General features: G+C 39.2%; 1 protein-coding gene across 1 annotated transcript in view; it reads left to right on the forward strand.

The window, feature by feature from the left end:
* The first annotated feature begins 1,692 nt into the window (after window positions 1–1,692).
* The window catches only part of LOC121858228 (WSCD family member AAEL009094-like), a 196,125-nt gene continuing 176,948 nt past the window's right edge, over window positions 1,693–20,869 (forward strand). Inside the window, exon 1 of the mRNA XM_042354515.1 lies at window positions 1,693–2,323. The gene's annotated coding sequence lies outside the window, so the exon portion shown is untranslated. The remainder of the gene's footprint in view (window positions 2,324–20,869) is intronic.

Consider the following 20,869-nt stretch of genomic DNA (forward strand, 5'->3'; position numbering starts at 1 on the left):
AAAAAATGCATTGGTTAATTGTCTGTGATATTTTGATAATGATATTGAAACAGTTCATTTAGCCAGAAAAATATAGATACAGAGTAATTAATATTTATACTGACATGGCTGAGCCAATTGAGAGCCTGAGCTCTCTTAGTAAAACCAGTGTAAAGCTGTGATTACCAGCGTTGCTCTTTTTGAAAAACCGGAGGGAGGATATTCCCTAAGAATTTTAGTGTTTGAATTTTGAAGGTATATTTATTTTAAATATTAAAGGCAGTACAGTACATAAGAACTGATACATACCAGTGAACGACACCTTTTTTTTTTTTTTCTTTTTTTTATTGGGCACCCCCTACATCCTTGTGTAAGGGGAAGCGCAAAAGCATTTACAGCGCCCAACAGGGAAGCATGCTAAGTTCATGCTTGCCTTTTATGTCTCATGAGTGAAGGGCGTAGAAGCCTGATGAGTCAGTGGTTTATGTCAAGTTATTGGAAGCTCCAACAACTCCCTGAATACGAATTCGCAACTATCGACTTACAACAGGTACCTACTTTACTGCTAGGCGAACAGGGACTAATGGGGGCTAGGAAGTAAGTCCAAACAACTTCCACCGGCCCGGGAATCGAACCAGTGATATCTCGCTCGCGAGGCAAGAACGGTACCGCTTCTACCACCGGTCCCCCTAAACGACGGCATTGAGTTGTCAAAACATGTAATCATAACAAAACATGTCTTGGCAGCTATAAACATCAACAGATTTTCAGAAAATGATTGATTGCACAGTAAGAGATAAAGGATTAATGTAATTTGCGAATTAGCTGCAAAAACAACAAGGTGAAATGACCATTTTATGAAAACCGACACAGTTCGTCAAGTTCCCAAACACCGGGGTTTAACCTGATAGTTTGAAGACTAAATCGAAATATTTAGTAACTAATCATAAGAGTGATGCAGTTCTATCAATGGTTAGGAAAAAACAACAACATTGATTATGAATAAATGATGTGTAAGTTAGAATATCGATTATATATTCGCCATCCTAACTTACTCTTTTTAGCCAAGTGAAAAAAGAAAATCAGTGTCTTCATTGACCATTAATCATTAGCCTATGGATTCACTGAGACACATGTGCAAGACTGACTTACATGCGTGAACCTGCACATACTGTACATGTGAATGAGTTTTACAGTAGTACTGTATTTTCATATATTGTGAATCCGCGTTCAGCTGTGATAATGCCAATATTTGTATTACAGGGTGCCTGAGTATGGAGACAATATGGATTTTTATCTATAATTTTAATCCCTCTTCTCTCCTGTGATATCATCCATTGTGTACAATAGCATTAGCACGCCTGCCATGTCACAATACGAGGGTAGCGGCGTAGCGTATGCCGCGGTCCGCGTGGCTCCCTGACAATGTATTTCGCAATAATGGTTAAAATGGGCCAATTCTGTCACGGGTCGGGAGCCTAATTCTTATTAAACTTGTAACATATCGCACACGGCAGATTCGCGAGGGTAGTTCATTGACGAAACTATTCATTTGAAGGTAATGAACAGACTAAGCCTCACGATATGAGTATAATATTTATAAATAAAAAACAAATGTACTATAGAGGTACTGGCGGTAAAAAAAAAAAAGGTGAGAGAAGGGGCCAGCAGGCAGCGCGGCACTGTTGCCATCGATCGTGGATCTCACAGTTCACAACTCCACGCCAAGCCCGGCACTGAGTGACGCTCAGACGCTGACTCCAGCCAGTGTCCTGTGGGAGGTCGTGAGTGGTAGTACTGCGCTTCCCACTGCCACTCCCCGCTTTGTGTCAGTCCCGCAACACATGCCTGCTTGTGTGTTACCAGGCTTTGGGTGGAAGATTGTGACGTGAGGTGTAACGTGTGAACTCTGGTTACAGAAGGAACTTGTTAAGCCACAAAGGACACCTTCAAACAAAAGCAGAAGTGAACCCACGTGAGTGTTGGCTGCCCACCTACTGTCACACTTGCAAAGTTTAACCTAACTTCAGTAATGCAGAAAGACCCAACCTATCTGCTCTCTGCTGCTGGACTGTCACTTTGAAAAGGATTAAACCGTTGATTCACCGCCTGGACCTATAAAGTGCTAACTAGGTGTTTACCCCAAATCGGTCTTTATTAACTGACTTAGAAATAAATTTGTATTCTTCGCGTGAGATCCAAAGTCTATTGTCGAGATTTATGTGTTAAAGTGAGTGGAGGAGGTGGCAGGAGTGGTGGCATAATAAGAGAATCAGTGCGGGACTCCTGAGTCCTTGTTGGTGTCCTGGGCGTCCCCACCCACACCTGGTCCGCCAACCTGCAGGTGAGTGTCTACCCCCCCCCCCCCCTCTGACTCGCCTTTACATCCTCAGTTTACTTTGATATCACCTGAGTTTCTGTTCAATTTAAGTACTTAGCGTACTTAATATTGGAAGGACAAATACTTATAATGTATACAGCCTTAACAACATCAACCTAGAGAAGTCAACTTGTGAAAGAGACCTAGGGGTACTTGTAAGCCCGGACCTACGGCCTAGAAAACAGTGCGTTAATGTTCGAAATAAGGCAAACAGAGTATTGGGTTTTATATCTAGAAGTGTAAGTAACAAGAGTGCAGAGGTCTTATTGCAACTATACTGTATCTTGCGCTAGTCAGGCCGCACCTCGATTATGCGGTTCATTTCTGGTGCCCTTATTATAGAATGGATATAAATTCACTAGAGTCGGTGCAGCGAAGAATGACAAAAATGATTCCGGGACTTAGAAACCTTCCATATCAGGATAGGTTAAAGAAACTTAACTTGCATTCCCTAGAAAGACGAAGAGTGCGGGGAGGTATGATAGAAGTATTTAAGTTGGTGAAAGGAATCAATAAAGGGGATATAGATAAAGTTCTTATAATATCCGAGCAGGATAGGACCCGTAGCAACGGATTCAAGTTGGATAAGTTTAGGTTTAGGAGGGAGATAGGAAGGAACTGGTTCACAAATAGGGTGGTAGACGAGTGGAACAAGCTTATCAACTTTGTAGTAAGTGCGGGAACTCTGGAAAGTTTCAAAAGGAGGCTGGATATATTCATGGATGCTAGAGAGTGGTAGTAACTCTCGACAGGAGCTGCCATGCACAGGCCAACCGGCCTATTGCAGACTCCTTATTTTCTTATGTTCTTATGTTTTTACTGATTATTATCGGCACTTGCATCACAGACTTTTTGTATATGACAAAACTTATGTTCGTTGTTCATGTGGCACATCAGTAGAACACCTCTCCATTTTGGGGTAAGGTAGGTTAGGTTAGATTAGATTATATGGGAAATGTTAAATATATAATTTACAGGTAGGGTTAGGTTACAGGTGTATGAGTTAGGCTAGATTATACGCCCTTGAATTAGGCAAAGTTACAAGTCTTCGAGTTAAGATACAAGTATGAGTTAGGTTAGGTTATAGGTATTTGAATTAAGTTACATGTATTGAATTAGGTTAGGTTACAGGTTTTTAGTTAGGTTAGTTTTCAGGTATTTAAGCTTGGTTATGTTTGGTTAGGTTTCGGGTATTTGAATTAGGTGAGCAATACCTAAATGGTTTGGTTTAGGATTCTACAGCCTGCTTGACAAATTGAAGATCAAAGTACGTTACTGAAAACGGAATGAATGAACTATATGGAACATTTATTTAAGGAAAAAAAAAAGAAAAAACACTTATACTTCGAGTTGATCAAATTTAGTTTTGCAATATGCTGTGGATATATTGCCGTTAACTGGCGAGTGACGGGAACTACTACTGGCTTGTTTGTTTTTACTTTATCTTCAGTTGCAGAAAATATATTTGACGTAGGTAATTTACCAGTCATAGTTAATAGATGAACTAAATTACTCGGCATGTTATTTCGTCATTTCGTGAGTACACCACTATTCTATGGCGTGAAATGATAAAGTACTCTGTATCTGGCGCTAGATCTATCGCGATGGTCTTAATTTTCGTTTTACCCTGCATACCAAGGGTCACATATCTTTACTTATATTTTGTTTAATTTTATTAGAGTCGTTAATGAGGGGGATATTAAAGTTAGTCTAGTGATTGTCATGTCGATTATTATTGACTTGTCCAAACTGAGTAAGGTGTTTGCTTCTTGCTTCCAGATACCGTACCTTCAAAATATTATACAGTACAGTGTGATAACGTTAGTGCAGTGTAATGTTCTATTTCTCGTAATGATAAAATTATCGTTTCGGTCATCCTTATGTTTTTCCGACGGTTTTTGACGTGTTTTTAATGATTTTGATCTAACTCAACCTAACCTAAATTCATAAGATTCCCCGGATGACTGAAACGATAATAACACCCTCGTTAATTATTAGTTGTTGGTGAACTACTTGAATTACTAACCTTGCTACGCACTTAAAGATCTTAGTAGTTGAAGCGCAGTGGATGTCACCAACTACGAGGGTGATATTTACGTGTTTTTTTTTTACCTTATGATGGCGGTTTTCGTATTTATAGTTCTGTATGTATTTACAAACACCATGTTAAATGTACTAATCCACATGATACTAAAATAAAATGACATGATACTAAATGTTATATAATCCCTTGAGATAAATGTACAGTATATTTCAGATGCCACTAAGAGCGCTCAGGCTCTCAATTGGCTCAACCATGTCATTGTTGTTATTATTGTCCACTCTGTATCTTTATTTTTCTGGCTAAATAAAATGTTTCAATATCACTATCAATATCAGTATGGCTACAACGCTCGTCTCATATCTCAATGGTCACTGATTTGATTCCCGAAGAACCCCCAGTTCATCCAGCTCTAAGCTACTGTAGTACTTGTACCTAACTACAAGTTACGGAAATGAAGACGGTAGAGTGCCTTCTGCGTACCAAAAGGCTTCGTCTACATGTGGGCTGTGTCCAGACTTCGTTCCTTGACAGTAACACGTCGTCAAGCCTGTGGGATCTACTTTCACTTTTATAAACCAATGGATTAGATATATCCTTGTCAACAGATAAACATACAGGATTTAAACAACTGATTACTCTTTTTTTGTGCAACAAGTCAGAATGTTTACGTTGACATTCCAGCAGCCTTGGATGCCTAATTTTGAAGAGTAGTGTGTAGTTAGGAGGGATACCTCGTAACCTCCCAAACCAAGGCCATGGTTATAATATACGACCATAATGGCCAAATCTTGATAGGGACATTCAACACAAGAGGACGAATATTAGTCTACGCGTTAGAGGGGGAGGGGGTTCGTGTTTATTGTTTATATACGGCGTTACCCATTATTTTCTTGTACTATATGCAAAACCTTTGAAAAAAATTCTGGTTGTCAAGCCCAGATCCAGTTAGGTAACCCTACAGCTCCTCCCGTACCCTTATATTAACACTTTTATGTAAACATTCAAATATACATTATATCATCTGGAAACGTGATCTTGGTGTCTTTAATTGGGATTTTGACCTTAGAGGCATCGATTTTGTGACCAGAGGTCATTTACATCTCATAAATCCAAGATGGCCGCCAAACTCACCGTGAAAGAGGAACATAATTTCGCAGGTTTTCCTCATACAATATTATTGGTGTCTTTTTGTTACTTGTTGACCATAACTTTTTTATTTTCTGCAAAGTGTCCCCCAGTCCTTCACAATTTCGTTACAAAAAAGGTCATGACAGGAAATTTGTAACGATATCTTGAATGAAAGGGCAAGGAGAAATACATGGCCTTCGCCGAGATAGAATCCTGGAGAAATTGTCAAAGTTGTGTGACACCATTTATAGAACAAACCTCAAGACTATGAAGACAATTAAAAAATAAAATAAAATAAGCCACAGAAGGCAACCAAAAAGGTGGTGAAAGAAATGAACTTTAGAGATAAGTTAATTGTTTTCGAGGCCTCACCACCAACGATCTCCTGAAATACAATATTTTTCCCTCTCCTCTCCTGTTTGACGAAGTTGGACTCATGGGAAAGCCTGTGAAGAGTCAACTCATGAGTAAACTGGAAGCTCATCTCATACCTGAAGAATATTCCTACCATCATCAGCCAGAATCAGTCTTCATCATAGACTCATAGACGTCATGACAACTGTCCGTAGAGTGACATTCACTGGGCTTCCAGACTTCTTTAATGTTCTTTCAAAATTCCCAAAGATGACGAATGTGTACCAGACTTATGGGAGATGTGATTACGTCTTCGACATACAGTATAGTGAAATCCATCTGTGAAAGACAGTGAGAGACTGAGGAGAGCTGACGTGACTCCCACCAATCTTAGGGTGGTTGAGCAGTCGATATCTCTTCCCAAACACATGACCACATTCTGGCCTTCTAACAAAAATAAGATGCTTCTAGAGAAGCTCATCTGTTCTCACCTGCGCAAAAAGTCTTCTCAAAACCACGACTACTCCACTGGGCTTGGTCAGGTCGTTCCAGAAGACAAGTATTAGCACTTGGCAGTGTATAAATGTGCATCAAAGCGGAGAAAATGACGTGTCTCATCTTCAGTCATGAGTCGAGGAAGCTGACCGCATTTCCGTGCATGTCCTTGACTGTCTTAAGGCAGGATACAGACACAAAACTTGTGTTGTGATTTCAAATGATACTGGTGTGATAGTTGCTCTATTGTATTATTGCCCCGTCTTTCTGCAACAAGAGTTGAAGCAACTGTGGGTGCGCTCTGGAAAAGGTAACACAGTTTGTTTTGCCCCTTCACATCCTGCATACGCGTCTGGGTCATGACCTATATACAGTTCTTCCAGCTCTACATAGCCTTACAGGGTGCGACATCACTAGTAAAATAGGTACCAAAAAGGCTGCCCTTGATGCATAACTTCAAAAACACTTGAGGGGGGATTGGTAAATCAGCTCCTCTTCCTCCCGTGTTGATTCATAATGCCGGGCAATAATTGGTAGATGTTATTAAGATTAGGAGCAGTTCTATCAATTTCGTAGATTTCCGAGGCTACGAGCTGAAATATTCCACTGCTCGAAATCTGGGTCACATCAAAACGTGCCTTCAACTAGCCATGGTCTTGTACCTCAAATTCAGCGTGCCTTTTATAGTGCGTACGTCACCATGCACGCTTTGGAGAGTTACATAGAACCTGGGTCAGAAGCTGATCCACTAAATCCAGAGTGTGGAGTTAACGCTTGACGATGGACATCTAAATTCCTCCAATGCTCGAGGCGTGTTGGTCAGTTTGTAAGTATGGGAAATGTGTCCGAGCTACTTGCCATTGAAGGGTGGCCAGGGTAAGGTGTGGAAGTTCTGTTATTGTAAAAGTACGAAATCTTGCATAAGTCCATTTACTTAAGTTGATGTTTCATTTAACAGATACGTGTGATTGTCAGTGTGAGTATTATGTTCATTCCGTGGACAATTTTGAGTGTTAGTGTAAATATACTGTTCTTAACATTCAGCAGGACTAAAAAAAAAAATGATTTTCTACTGAAAATGTCCGATTCTACCTTTGTGTGTCTTTGCAAACACTAAATGTATGCTGTAAATAAATCTATTGTATTTTTTCTAATTTCTTCTCTTTTATTTTCTCATTTATCACCAATTCATTCGTCGCCATGTAAAAAAGTAACAGTCGGTAGTCGGGTCAGAGGGTAAGGTGACCCAACCTTCTCACCTGGTTACAAATCTTCTTAATTACAAAATTGTTAGGACAGACCAGGAATCCAATGCTCTGTTTGTTCATTTGAGGGATAACAAGCATTGCATTGACTGGGATAATGCCTCCTCAATATTACCTTGTAATTCAATTGATAGTAGGAATATTATAGAATCTAGTCTCATTAAACATACCGAAGCATTCAACATGAATTTGAGTAATGGCATGTACAAACTGGACAATTTTGTAATTAAGAAGATTTGTAACCAGGTGAGAAGGTTGGGTCACCTTACCCTCTGACCTGACTACCGACCGTTGCCGTGCTATTAGTAGGGTCATTACCTAATACCTGACCATTGTGGACCTGGTCTCACCCTCCTCTGTATATATACACCTTGTTTTGTACTTCTCTTTAGTCTGTACTCACCCCTGAAGATGTGAATTACTCGAAAGCGCTTGGGAACTTCGTGTTTTCTTCTTTCCTTGTGGATATCAGCATATACCTAGATCACGCGCACCTACAGTGATTTACTTGCATATATATATATATACAGTATATATATATATATATATATATATATATATATATATATATATATATATATATATATATATATATATATATATATATATATATATATATACACATTTACGAGAATTGGGAATATACTGCAAGCGATATTACTGTATCGCCCAAAACTGGTTTTAGAAGCCGCTTGCTGAGGATTTTTGCTGCTTGACTTATGGAGTGGAGCACGGTGCACCTCCCGTCACCTGGGGAAAGGATAGAGTGCTGCTAACTGTGGTCAACTTGGCTAAAATCTTTATACATAATTTGGTCATGAGTTCAGTTGGTTTTAGCATATAAAACGTAATGGGTTTGTGTGGAATTTTGAAGTCTATGCAGGCTCTAAACTAGGATGTGGTGTTGATTTGGATTATTATCGATCGTTTTCCGTTTCCGCCAATTATTGATTGAGTTTATTTTTTATTACGTTATTTCCGTTATTTTAGTTAAGGACGCTACATCAAGACAACTATAAGGATGGGTCATCGTGGTAGTGAAAAGTTATATCAGAAAAACTTGTCAGTGGATGTTTCCTTAAACTGGCTGGGTTGAAGGCCGTTGGCATTTACATTATACACGTGAAGACATCAGTGGTTTAACTCGTTTTTATATTCGTGTGTTGGGACATACGCAGATTGTAACTTGGACCTTAACAATCAACTGTTGTCCAATGCTAATTTTTCTCATAGCTTCGTTTTCAGACCAAAATTATATCGCTGTTTGATGATAAAAGGTCAACAATTTCTCAAGGGAGTAAAACCCACACTGAAAAACAGAAATATTAGAACAATAGTGTCGATGCTTTCAGTGCAGCGTCATCAGTTGCAGCCTTGATTTTTAATTGTTGATTTGTTAATCTAGAAGATGTGGCTAATGACCTTAGATGCTGAAGTGCAGTAATAAATTATAACACCAAAATAACAGTTGCAAGTGAAGAGGACACCATTCGGCGTTGAAACTATTCGTTTGGTATTATTATTTTTGATTTGGGCTTGATTTTCAACGTTTACCATCCATGATATTAAGGTGAACGGGTATGTCAGGGTTAAACGTTGGGACAGTACGATACTGTTATAACCCACGTGTGTGTGTGTGCGCGCGCACGTGTGTGTTTTGAGAGAAACGTTTTTAGCTAGTTTTCCTCTCCCCATGCGAATTTTTGTACTGTATGCATGTATGAGGGTTAATTAAGGGGCTTAAAGTTGCCATGATTTTATTATTTATTTTGCCGAGACATTATAAACGATACCCCCCTCCCCCCACACACTCACCACAACAGTATAGTGCTGCCATTGTGTATACCTCTGGAGTGTCTATCTATGGGTGACTAAAATATACAAGTAGCCCCTTATAGCTTGTGATGCAGCGGCCTGGATCCTGTGATTATAACTCTTTTGTAACCATTTATTATAAAAGCTGTGAAACTGAGTTGGTACAATTGTGGGAATGTGTTCCTACACCCACTGTGGTAACCCGTGTCTCCAAACGGCCAACCTGTATGACCTACAGCAAACCTAATCTACCAATCACGTCCGTCGTTACTCAACCAATACCCATTCATTCAAAGGCTAAATAGTGATATTACTACTGGAGACACGGGTCACCACAGGGGGTGTAGGAACACATTTCCGCAACTGTACGTGATAGAAATTAATTTGTGACAAAAGGTGTCACTTTTTTCGACTGACTCTATATTCATTTTTAGACAGGAGTGCGGATAGTTTTTATTACAGTATATTGGCATCACAGCTGTTTGAATCCTTTATAGAATGATTTTCCATAACTCAGTTCGTCACGCAAAAGTTATTTTTAGCTCGCTTAAACAAGTAATAAGGTTAGGGAAGAGTTGTGTCGTTAGCGTCCACAACCTTTAAGTTGTACAGGAAGTCCGTGGCGAGCCGTGTGTTTTTATTTGACCTTATGATATTAGTATAGATTACCTCGTGACCTTTATTCATACTTGCTTGTGATATTATTTGAAGCTTCAGTGGAGACAGGACCAACAGTTTGCTGTACACATTCCGGTAGAACAGTCTTTATTTGTGATTACAGTATATGTCCAGCACACGCATAGTACATAATGGTTACTAAATTTTCGTAAGCACCTAAGTGATTTTGTAGGCCATCCAGAGCGCAAATCGTCTACCTCAAGTACCACCTGTGGAGGGAATAAACTTCGAGACAAGAGGTCTTGTACAATGTCTTCTGTCCTAGCCATTTAATTGCTTATACACTTATCCTCGAATCCAAAAATATCTGGGACTATTTGCAGTATAGGAACAGAAAACATATAAAGTTATGCCGGCTGAAACACACAATATTATTGTTACTCTGTAGCGGGACAGCCGCTCATTACGTGATCATGTCACTGAATCATTCGTGCGAGAAAAGAGTATATTGTACAATACGTTGAAGCCGCTAGCTGTACCGACCGTGGCTTGTACTGCTCTAATGATAATTCTGGTCTCTAACTGATGTTTTGTTGGGACTAATATCATGTCCTGGGATAGACTATAACATGAATGACCACAGTACACGCTAACTTTCCTCTCAGTGAAAGGTCAAATTCGGTCGTTGACACTTGCAAATGAGAAACTTCAAGTCGGTTGCTTGCACCAGGTGTCTGTCACCCACAGAGGATTCTTCATGAATTTGCATGAGATAAAAGAACGTTTTTTTATATATTACTTACAGGACTTTTTGTAGCCAGCTGTAGCAGGTGGTGGTGGTAGGGGGGGGGGGAGTAGTACTTAACGGCGCACCCTGTTCGTGATGCCGGGCACCTTCCTCTCCCCTTACTCAGTGTACTTGCAAACATTGATATTCCTTATTGAAAAATACAGAAAATAATGTTACGAAACCCCTATTGCCGCTTACCCAGCTTCCACCGCTGGTTACCAGCAGTAGACATATCACACACGTGTCGTCGGAAAACCACTGGCTGTCCTGCTAGTCTCCGGTAATTTCTCGACGATTGGGATCAGTGTACAGAAAAAACAACAGGCAGGTAGATTTCCACCAGGTCACAGAAACACATTTACTGTAATAACTTATGTATTGTATGGTCCGCAAGGCACCACTCATTTGTACTCAGAATTCCATGTTGTGGATACGCTTAGTCAGAATGGCGACAAAACCACCTGTCGAGATTGCTGTTCTTCTACTATAAAGGAGGTACTGTTTTTGGTGGCTGATTTCCCCACACACATGGAGGTCCAAGATACAACATGAACTGGCGACGAGGATAAACGGCTGTACGAGATGACCGCGGGCCGTGGACTGGAGGTAAAGGGAATAGTCTGCTACTGAGTACTGACGTCGTCGGCGGTGTGTTTGTAGGAATGTGATTAAACCTACAGTATACGGGGTGTAAATGAAACATCCACTGCCGTTAGTGTCGCTTAATAACAATAATAATGCCAAATGCCTTATAATTTGTACTGGGATTAACATTCAGAGCAAATGTTTAAAGTTCCGCTTTACTCTATTTCGACTGCCTCGTATATTGAAGTAATAGAAATTCTTGATGAGGTAAAGAAAACTGAGAAACCTTAAGTATTAGATACGATAATTAATACTGTGGAATCGTCCATGAGGTTTAGTAGTACGGTGAATTAAAGATATCAACATTCATAAGCGAATACAACATGTCTGTCATTTACTCCTACACCACTGTTAAGTGACCCAAACCCAGGAAATGTGCATAGTATATGGCAACTTATGTTCTTTGTAATATGATCAGCTAAAATAAAAAGAAATTCCAATTATATTCCACCTGTTCCCGAGAAACCTCGTTGATAAGTGAATCGTTCCCCTGTGATTCGTTGAGATCAAGCTCTTGTAGGGAAGGGAGGGCCAGAGGGGTGTCTATTCCTATGCAGGAGCGGTAGTGAGACATCATTATAATAAGTACATAAAAGGTAGTCTCATCTTGAATATTGTAGTGATCATTTTTATATATATTTTCCTTGAAGACCACACTCAAAAGCATCATTAAACCTTCGTTAGGTTAAGTCATTATTTTGATATTTGTTAAGACGATAACTTAAACAAACTGACAGCCGCACAAGTGTGACGAATCTTCAATGATCTTCGTCACCATGAAGAGTTACCAGTTATGAATCAGCTCTTTATTGAGGAGTTCACTAAGTAATTGATGTATTTTCCATAAATGTTCTCAAAACTTAATAGATTAATTGTATAAATGAATTAAGCATAGATTTAAAAAAAAAAAAAAAATAATATATATATATATATATATATATATATATATATATATATATATATATATATATATATATTTATTTATTTATTTATTTATTTATTTATTTATATATTTATTTATATATATAATTACGGACACTAAGTACAAATATACACATTCTAACCCAATCAACATGTACGAGGGTGGCCAAAATTTTTGTGAACAGAGTATAGTTTATTATTAAAAAGTAGAGCCACAGCTCATATATTACTTTTTAACATAATCTCCCAATACTTCAGTACACTTACTCAACTTGTTCTTCAGACTCACGATACCAGTCTTATAGTAGTTATAGTAGTCTCCCAACTGTAACTCAAACCACGTCTCAGGAGCCTTCTTCAGCTCATCAATCCAAAAAGCGGCCCCCTTGGTGGCTGGACTTTCAACTTTCAAACCAGGTAACACATTTGGGGTCATATGTAGGTTTTAGAGAGGGTGGTTAAGTTGTTCGAAACCCTGGTTGAGAATTGATATTTGTGTGATACTATACAGGATTTATGAACTGGCATATTATTGTGGAACAGGAGACATTGTGGAACAGGAGCACACATTATTGTGGAACAGGGGCACAGTATTTTGGAACGGGCACACATTATTGTGGAACAGAACACATTATTGTGGAACAGGGGCACACATTACTGCGGAACAGAAGCACACATTATTGTGGAACAGGGGCACACATTACTGTGGAACAGGAGCACACATTATTGTGGAACAGGGGCACAGTATTATGGAACGGGCACACATTATTGTGGAACAGAACACATTATTGTGGAACAGGAGCACACATTGTTGTGGAATAGAAGCACACCCTAAAGTCATTTTCTTTAATTTGATGACATGACACATTTTTCCTGTAAACCATGATGATAATTAGGAGGGATCGTTGTTTTATGCAGCAGATAGTCAACCAGCAGAATCCTTTTGGTATCCCCCAAAATCAAGTTCATCGTGATTTTGCCAATTGAAGGTTGACATTTGAATTTCTTAGAGGTCGCAGTATCGTTTGCTTCTATTGCGTGCATTCCAGCTTTGACTCAGAATTCTACTGATAAATCCAGGACTCGTTTACTATCACCAGACTGAAGGAAAGTTGACTGGACTTGACCACGTACAGGTCAAGGAGTTTGCAACTTAACACCATCGTTTTGTGTTGGTCCTTAGTACTGAGATTTTTAGGAACCCATTTTGCAGACACCCTTAAATGTTTACGGATGATGGTCATAACGCATCCGTGTGATATGATGTGCCAACCACAGCCCTTCTTTCATCGACTTTGATAGACTTGTCCGCCATAATCAAGCTCTTGACTAGGGCTGTATTTGCCTCTTTGGTTGTATCTGAAGGACTTCATGACTGGGGTCCACCCAAAACTGTGACGCCCACCTTGTTACAGTGTTCATATGAGGTTCATCTGTGCCAATCACTGCCACCATACATCGATGAATTTCCTTTGTTGTTGACCCTTCTTTATGGCAACCCATTGCTCAATTTTACCAAACGTCATATTTTAAATTCTTACTCTGAATTATTAATTACATTATTGTACTTAACTGAAACAATTACCCAACCATGCAACTTTGTTTCCAAAAAATAAGAAGTGGTATTGCGTCACCCCTGAATAGCAAAACCTTTTGACCATATACAGTATGTATGTATGTATTGTATGTATGGATGGATGGATGGATGGATACATAATAGCAAAACCTTTTGACCATATACAGTATGTATGTATGTATTGTATGTATGGATGGATGGATGGATGGATGGATGGATGTAAGTTTACTGTACGAGTATGTACAGTATTTATATTTAAAGTCCGATGTTAAATGCGTTGAAGAAAGCTGTAGATTTTTTCACTATACTCAGGGTTGAGTACAGAGTAAATAACTCGGGTGCAAAAACGTGGTCGCTGTAGAATACTCAAGGTTGATTAAACTTATATATGTAGCCAAAATATATGACCAATGCCACTGTGGCCCATGTGAATGTTACAAGTGACTCCTTATTGTAGAGGCATTCTATTGTGTTATAAAAATTAAAAAGCTTCTTTACATTGTTTACTGCCAAGGAATATCGATTAATTTCACAACATGGAGGTTTTGTAATTATAACTTGGGGGAGAGATTTCTGGTCAAAAGTTGAGAAGTCTTACCAATAAAAGTGAATGAAAGTTAAAGTCCTTACACGTGCCCTTGCCATGAGAGTATTTTATTATGATAAGAAAAATTATTTTTAGATGTAAAATGCGCCACATTTTTTTTAATTGAACAATCCGAGCCGATTCAAACTCATCCCGCGAACCGGCAACAGGGTAGGGTAGATCTCGAACTTGTGAGTTACTGTAAACTAATATATATATATATTTATATATATTTTTTTTTAAATGGCCTCCCCAATAGCCATACCTTTGCCACCATTTTATTACCTTAATATTAAATATCCTAATACGTAAGTAGCTATCCTAGCTGTGTTGAGTTAGTTGAGCTGCAGATCTATGCGGCATTCAGTGACTGTTGCCTCATAGTCAATATCTGCAACTGTTGTCGGCTTTGGGACCGATGCTCTCGTTCCCCTGAGGCAAAGCAAAGCCGACCGAAGGAGAGAGAAAGACAGTCGACATCTCATCCAGGCTGTAACATAACTTCTGGGCTGATGCTTCTGTTCGGAGATCACCTCCGTGAGTCTGGCGTAGAAGCATCTTGGTCCCATCCCACCGGAGGTTGTGAACACTAGGGGAGTGAAGCTGCCTTGATCAACGTTCTGAATTCTCTCCCCATATGCCCTTATCTTGTCGGTCTCGTTCCTCCTGCGTGCAGTATCGAGAGCTAAGTTACGGTGACATGCGGCCATGGGATAATAAATCCTGATGTCGAAGAAGGCTCACTGTCCCCACGTCCAGAATCCTCGAGCACTGACGTCAACACGGGCTTCGTTGGATAATTATTGCTGGACTCTCACTTGGAGACAGCACAGTTTCCAAAAACTCCCGAGCTGGAAACATCACGAAATACCTTTCTGAGAACACCTGGGAAGCTTTATTGATTGTTCATAACTGTATGAATCTGTAAATAATTGTTTCTACATACTGACGGTAGTTCAGAATAAGTGCCTTCTTATCAGTTGGTAGTTCTCAGATGTACTCGAGTTTTGGGACTAGAAGTGCAGGAGAATGTTCCCCTTTTCATAAAGGAGGAGGGGGGGGGCGATATCCTACTCAGCCCTGTGGGTACATAGCGGCAGGTAAAAGGGACACACACATCTCTGCACAGAATGATCTGGTTCAGGGCAACTGTTTGGCTCAGTCAGGCCTGAACTCCTTTGCCGCTCACTGGACACTGACCACCTACTGTCCAGCTCCACCCCTCCGTGGGAAGCACAGAGACGATGTGTCTTGACTGACTGAAGAAAATGCAAACCCCTGCAGAAGAACTCCACGTCACCTTAACAAAATTTCTCCAAATCCTTCTAGACTACAGTACATACCCGTATGGCATCTGGTAGGAACTGTCGCATACGATATTCTTTTTTGTAGACCATATAGCAGCGTACACGACTGAACTGATTGTAGTTCATAAAGTCATTGACTACGCAAACAGGTCTATTAGTGGAAATCGTAATTTTTCCAGATTTAATGTAATTTTTCAAGCAATAAAAACTGGCAATATTATGAATTACCTCCATATGACACCAAGGCTGGGCTGCCATACACACCAGAGACTCCTCACACACCAAGATTTTGCGACTGACTGACTGTCAAGAGAATATATCAATATTATGCAAATAAATTTCATATTCATATGTTGTAAATAAACTTCACTTTGTATGATCACATTTATTCATACATAATTTTATTTACTATCAGTACCTTAGTACTAAAGTTAAATTTTTATGTAATTTCTATCTTTTTTTCTTGTTTTATCTAAATTAGATCACCGCAGTGCTCACAACTCGTCCGTGTTGAACTGCCTCATTCATATTATTAGCTGTACTCTCTTTTGATGAGTCAACACCGGGTTCAACTTTCCCCAGACTGGTCAAGTGTAAAAAAGAGACCCGGCAGTAATGACCCAGGTGTTGAGGGTCAGGAAACTCAGACCAGTAACCTGTAAATCGGGGACCGGTGGTAGAAGCGGTACCGTTCTTGCCTCGCAAGCGAGATGTCACGGGTTCGATTCCCGGGCCGGTGGAAGTTGTTTGGACTTACTTCCTAGCCCCCATTAGTCCCTGTTCACCTAGTAGTAAAGTAGGTACCTGTTGTAAGTCGAAAGTTGCGAATTCGTATTCAGGGAGTTGTTGGAGCTTCCAATAACTTGATGACATAAACCACTTACTCTTCAGGCTTCTATGCCCTTGACTCTTCAGGCTTCTACGCCCTTAACTCATGAGACATAAAGGCAAGCATGAACTTAGCATGCTTCCCTGTTAGGTGCTGTAAACGCTTCTGCGCTTCACCTTACACAAGGATGTAGGGGAGTGCCCAATAAAAAAAAAAAATGTAAATCTGGTGGCACCACCACACAACCTTCTCCTGCCTCTTTTGTGCGGTATGAGCGGCGCCGCCCTGCCTCCCCCTGTCTCCCCCAAATTGATAAAAATTGGACTATAAATTTTGTCACATCAGTCTCATTTTGTGTAACAACGTTAGACACATACTTGAATACACAAACAGTAACTTAGTCCTCTTGTGGTCACGGGCAGCAGCTGAGCCACTTGAGTACAGCTCAACCCGGCCCACCACACCCCTGGTCTCATTTGTCAACACTTCACCATCAGTAGGCTTACCAACTCTTTCCTCGATAAACAGCAGTCCTAGTTTTAAGGAACGACTGAATTGGGTTTCTTTCGTATTTATTGCCCTGCGAGGTAGGGTATTGTTTTCGGTCCTGTCTATTTGTCTTTGTGTCCTGAATATAATGCAAGTCGAGAACAGATTTGCGGATTTTTACAAGACTTTGTAGTTTTGATCAACATGTGATAAGATCCACATGGTAAACTGTTGGTGTAAATAGCACCCAAATTTACCAAGTGTTGCAATGGTAATAGGTTTTTTGGGGGTTAAAGAAAATGACGACAAGACGGAGATCATGAGTCAGGCCCAAAAAATTGATTGATTTTTTAACTCATTATTCAAGTGAAGTTGGCCTTGCAAAGGGTCTTATTCTAGTGAAAGTTACTACTGCTGCCTTTGTCGCTGAGAGCCTAAAACATCGCCTTAATGCCCACTGTTGAGCGGCCTTCTGTCAACCAACAAGATGGCGAGATCTAAATCAATGGGGACTAGGCGACAGAAAATTATTAATACAGTAATTATCAGAAATAAGACAGGACCAAGAATGCTTCCCTGGGGTATCTTATTCTCTTAGACAAATAAGTCCGATTTGACGTTACTTCTCGATGTCTTGACAGAAAACTTCCTGTCAGTGAGAAAATTTTCAACAATGCTTTCTTAAACCTGTAGAGAGAGTTAGATGTTAACTATGGCTCGCTAGATCGTGCGACATGCTCTTTCTGTATCTCAAAACACTTGTGGTCTTAATAGCTTCCAGTCTTACCATATGGTCTATTACTGTATATCCCCCTGCCACATTGTTGATAATTAGTAATTAGTAATCTTATAGAATTTTTTAGCACAATTTTTTATCATTCGTTCCCTGATTTTACAGGACCACTTGATATCTGTCGACACGATCTAGGATTCGTAGGGTTTCCGACCCTTTTTGGTGCTAAACGTCAACAAAGTGCCACGAATTTGTAGCCTTTCCAGACGTCCGCCTCTCATTTTACAGTCGGAACACCCTGAGCAGGTTGACCCGGCTCAGGTGTTCCGTCATGCTGCACGTTATACTTCGTGCCTAGTCCTGGTTCACACGTACTCTAGCAGCTTACCCTTAAGTAGGGTCTCTGTGGAAGGTTTTGTACTGCTTATTGGGTTCAAGAATTGCTTGCGTAGAAGTTGAAATTGAAACATTTTATTTAGCCAGAAATATACAAAGAGAATAATAACAACAATATTAACATGACTGAACCAAGTGAGAAACGAGGCAGTCTTGGTGGCACCTGATAAATACTGAACAATTAACTCAAGGAAATTATTATATAACATTAGTATCATCAGGATTACACCAGGATATATGGTGTTGGTAATTACAGATTAAAATGTTACCACATTTTCACACATTATTTTTATTTTTATTTTTTTTATCAACTGATTAATTGTCTTTAGTATAAAGTTATTGATGTGAGTGAGTTTAAGTAATAACTATAACTTGGGTTACGTGAAAGTGAAACAATGAAACAACCTCAGTCAGGGTCATGTGATGGCGATGGTAATTTTATCGACGCATCAGTATATTCTATTATGGTTTTTAATGACATAAATAACAGAAGTAGAAAACTTTTTAATACTTAGACAGTAAATGTCTTTTAAGAAATTATTTAAAGGCAGGGAGTGTAGTGTTTCTTTGAATGGTTGGTGTTATAGTGTTCTACCCCCTCAAATTTGTGCTGTTTTATATGAGGGCTTTTAGCTGAGGCTATTCTAAGAAAATTTTAATGATGCAGCTAGTATCCCGAGACCCTAGCAAAAAATATTAAAATGGGTGACGAAAGAGACAAATGGTACAAGTACTACAGTAAGTATAGGACGGTAAGTAAAAAAAAGAGAGAAGGATAACTTTAGGTAGCAGTGAACTTATACATTACTGGAGTCTATAAGACACACTAAAACTATCCATATTTGTGGTAGTGTTTACAGGCTAAATATCACCATTTTTACATTAGATACGGTACAAAATTCTTGTATCTTCTACTTTCATGATATTAGGTAACATTGTGACATCAGATACAACAATGCTATGAGATATATTGTCGCATAAGTCTTGTACCCTGTACTGTTGAGAGATAATGTAACGCCATTTTCAAATCTCAGATTAAACTTGTATTTCCTTTATGTTAACTGTATTTGAGAAACCCGGAGGCCGTGTGTGTGTGTGTGTGTGTGTGTGTGTGTGTGTGTGTGTGTGTGTGTGTCGGTATAAGCCATGAATTTGGTTGTGCAGTGCTTTGACAACTTTGTAAACGAAAGAATTGTCTCAATGTAATATAAGGCTAATGGACAGTCAGTTGTCTTAGTAAACTTGTTGACTGCCGTGTTTTTAAATATCTCCCCTGAGAAACTTTAACACTTCTCACGTGGCAATTGCAATTTCCCAACATATGAAATTATGTGTTTTACTGCACACACACACACACACACACACACACACACACACACACACACACCAGTAATCCAAGATATAGTTTAAATATTTATGAAGTTATGTTATCGTACTCAAGAACCTAATTGTTATACTGAGGAGGCGAAGTTTCATTGTTTCTTTAGAAGGTTCACTTGTAGTATTAAGTATAGTATTTTAGGTTATGGTGTGTGGGTGAACACTCGTGGGGACCTAATTTATTTCACTCTGAGGCAGGCGGTATCGTAGCCAAGCTGGTGAACTTTTGTACTTAAGCTGGTAAGTTATCGTACGCTGTAGTCCTTTAGTAACATTATGCATCTTTTATCGCCATGTTTGTTGGTTTGTGAATGAAACTTATGGGGCAGAATAGCCTTGTGGGGGAGGTGAGGGGGTGCCTGCGGCATCCTCCTAACACCTAAGTAATGCATTTTTTTTTCTCCAAAATATTTTATTTGTTATTATCTTTTTCTAATTTCACTTAAAGGGATATTGATTTGTTCTACACCATTTTCTATGCTGCAAAAATATTTATCTTTTGGTCAGCCATTGGGAATTAATCAAAGAATCCTACAAATGGCTCCATAAAGTGAGTAAATAATAGATGAATGCTGAACACATAAATTTTAAATCAAGTACATAGGCTACATGTAAAATTTGAGCGCAGAGTTGATACCCAAGGGGGGGGGGACGCCATTGATAAACTTCCGCAGTAGCCGCCGCACCGTGTCTTGAGAAGAATTTTTATTTTATCGTGTGTGTGTGTGTGTGTGTGTGTGTGTGTGTGTGTGTGTGTCATGAGAACTTCTAGGGTCAAGGTTACAACAACTAGATGTTTTATGTTGTGTGTGGTGGTCAGTGGTGGTAAGTACTTCCAGTGGTGCATTTTATCCCACAAGCAGCACATTAACTGTAGTTACCATAGAATAGCTGTTAGTTTAATACCAGTTAATAGATAAGTTTAGGTGTGGGCCAAAGTGTAGAGAACATTAAAAAAATTTATTATATATATATATATATATATATATATATATATATATATATATATATATATATATATATATATATATATATATATATATATATATATTACTAATATCGTGTATAGAATAATAATTAATTATAATTAAGGGGGAGTTTTTCACCTGATGTCAGCATACCGGCGCGTGTTGTGTGTT

This window comes from Homarus americanus, unplaced genomic scaffold, assembly GCF_018991925.1.
Source record: "Homarus americanus isolate GMGI-L3 unplaced genomic scaffold, GMGI_Hamer_2.0 scaffold57980, whole genome shotgun sequence".
Lineage (NCBI taxonomy): Eukaryota > Metazoa > Arthropoda > Malacostraca > Decapoda > Nephropidae > Homarus > Homarus americanus.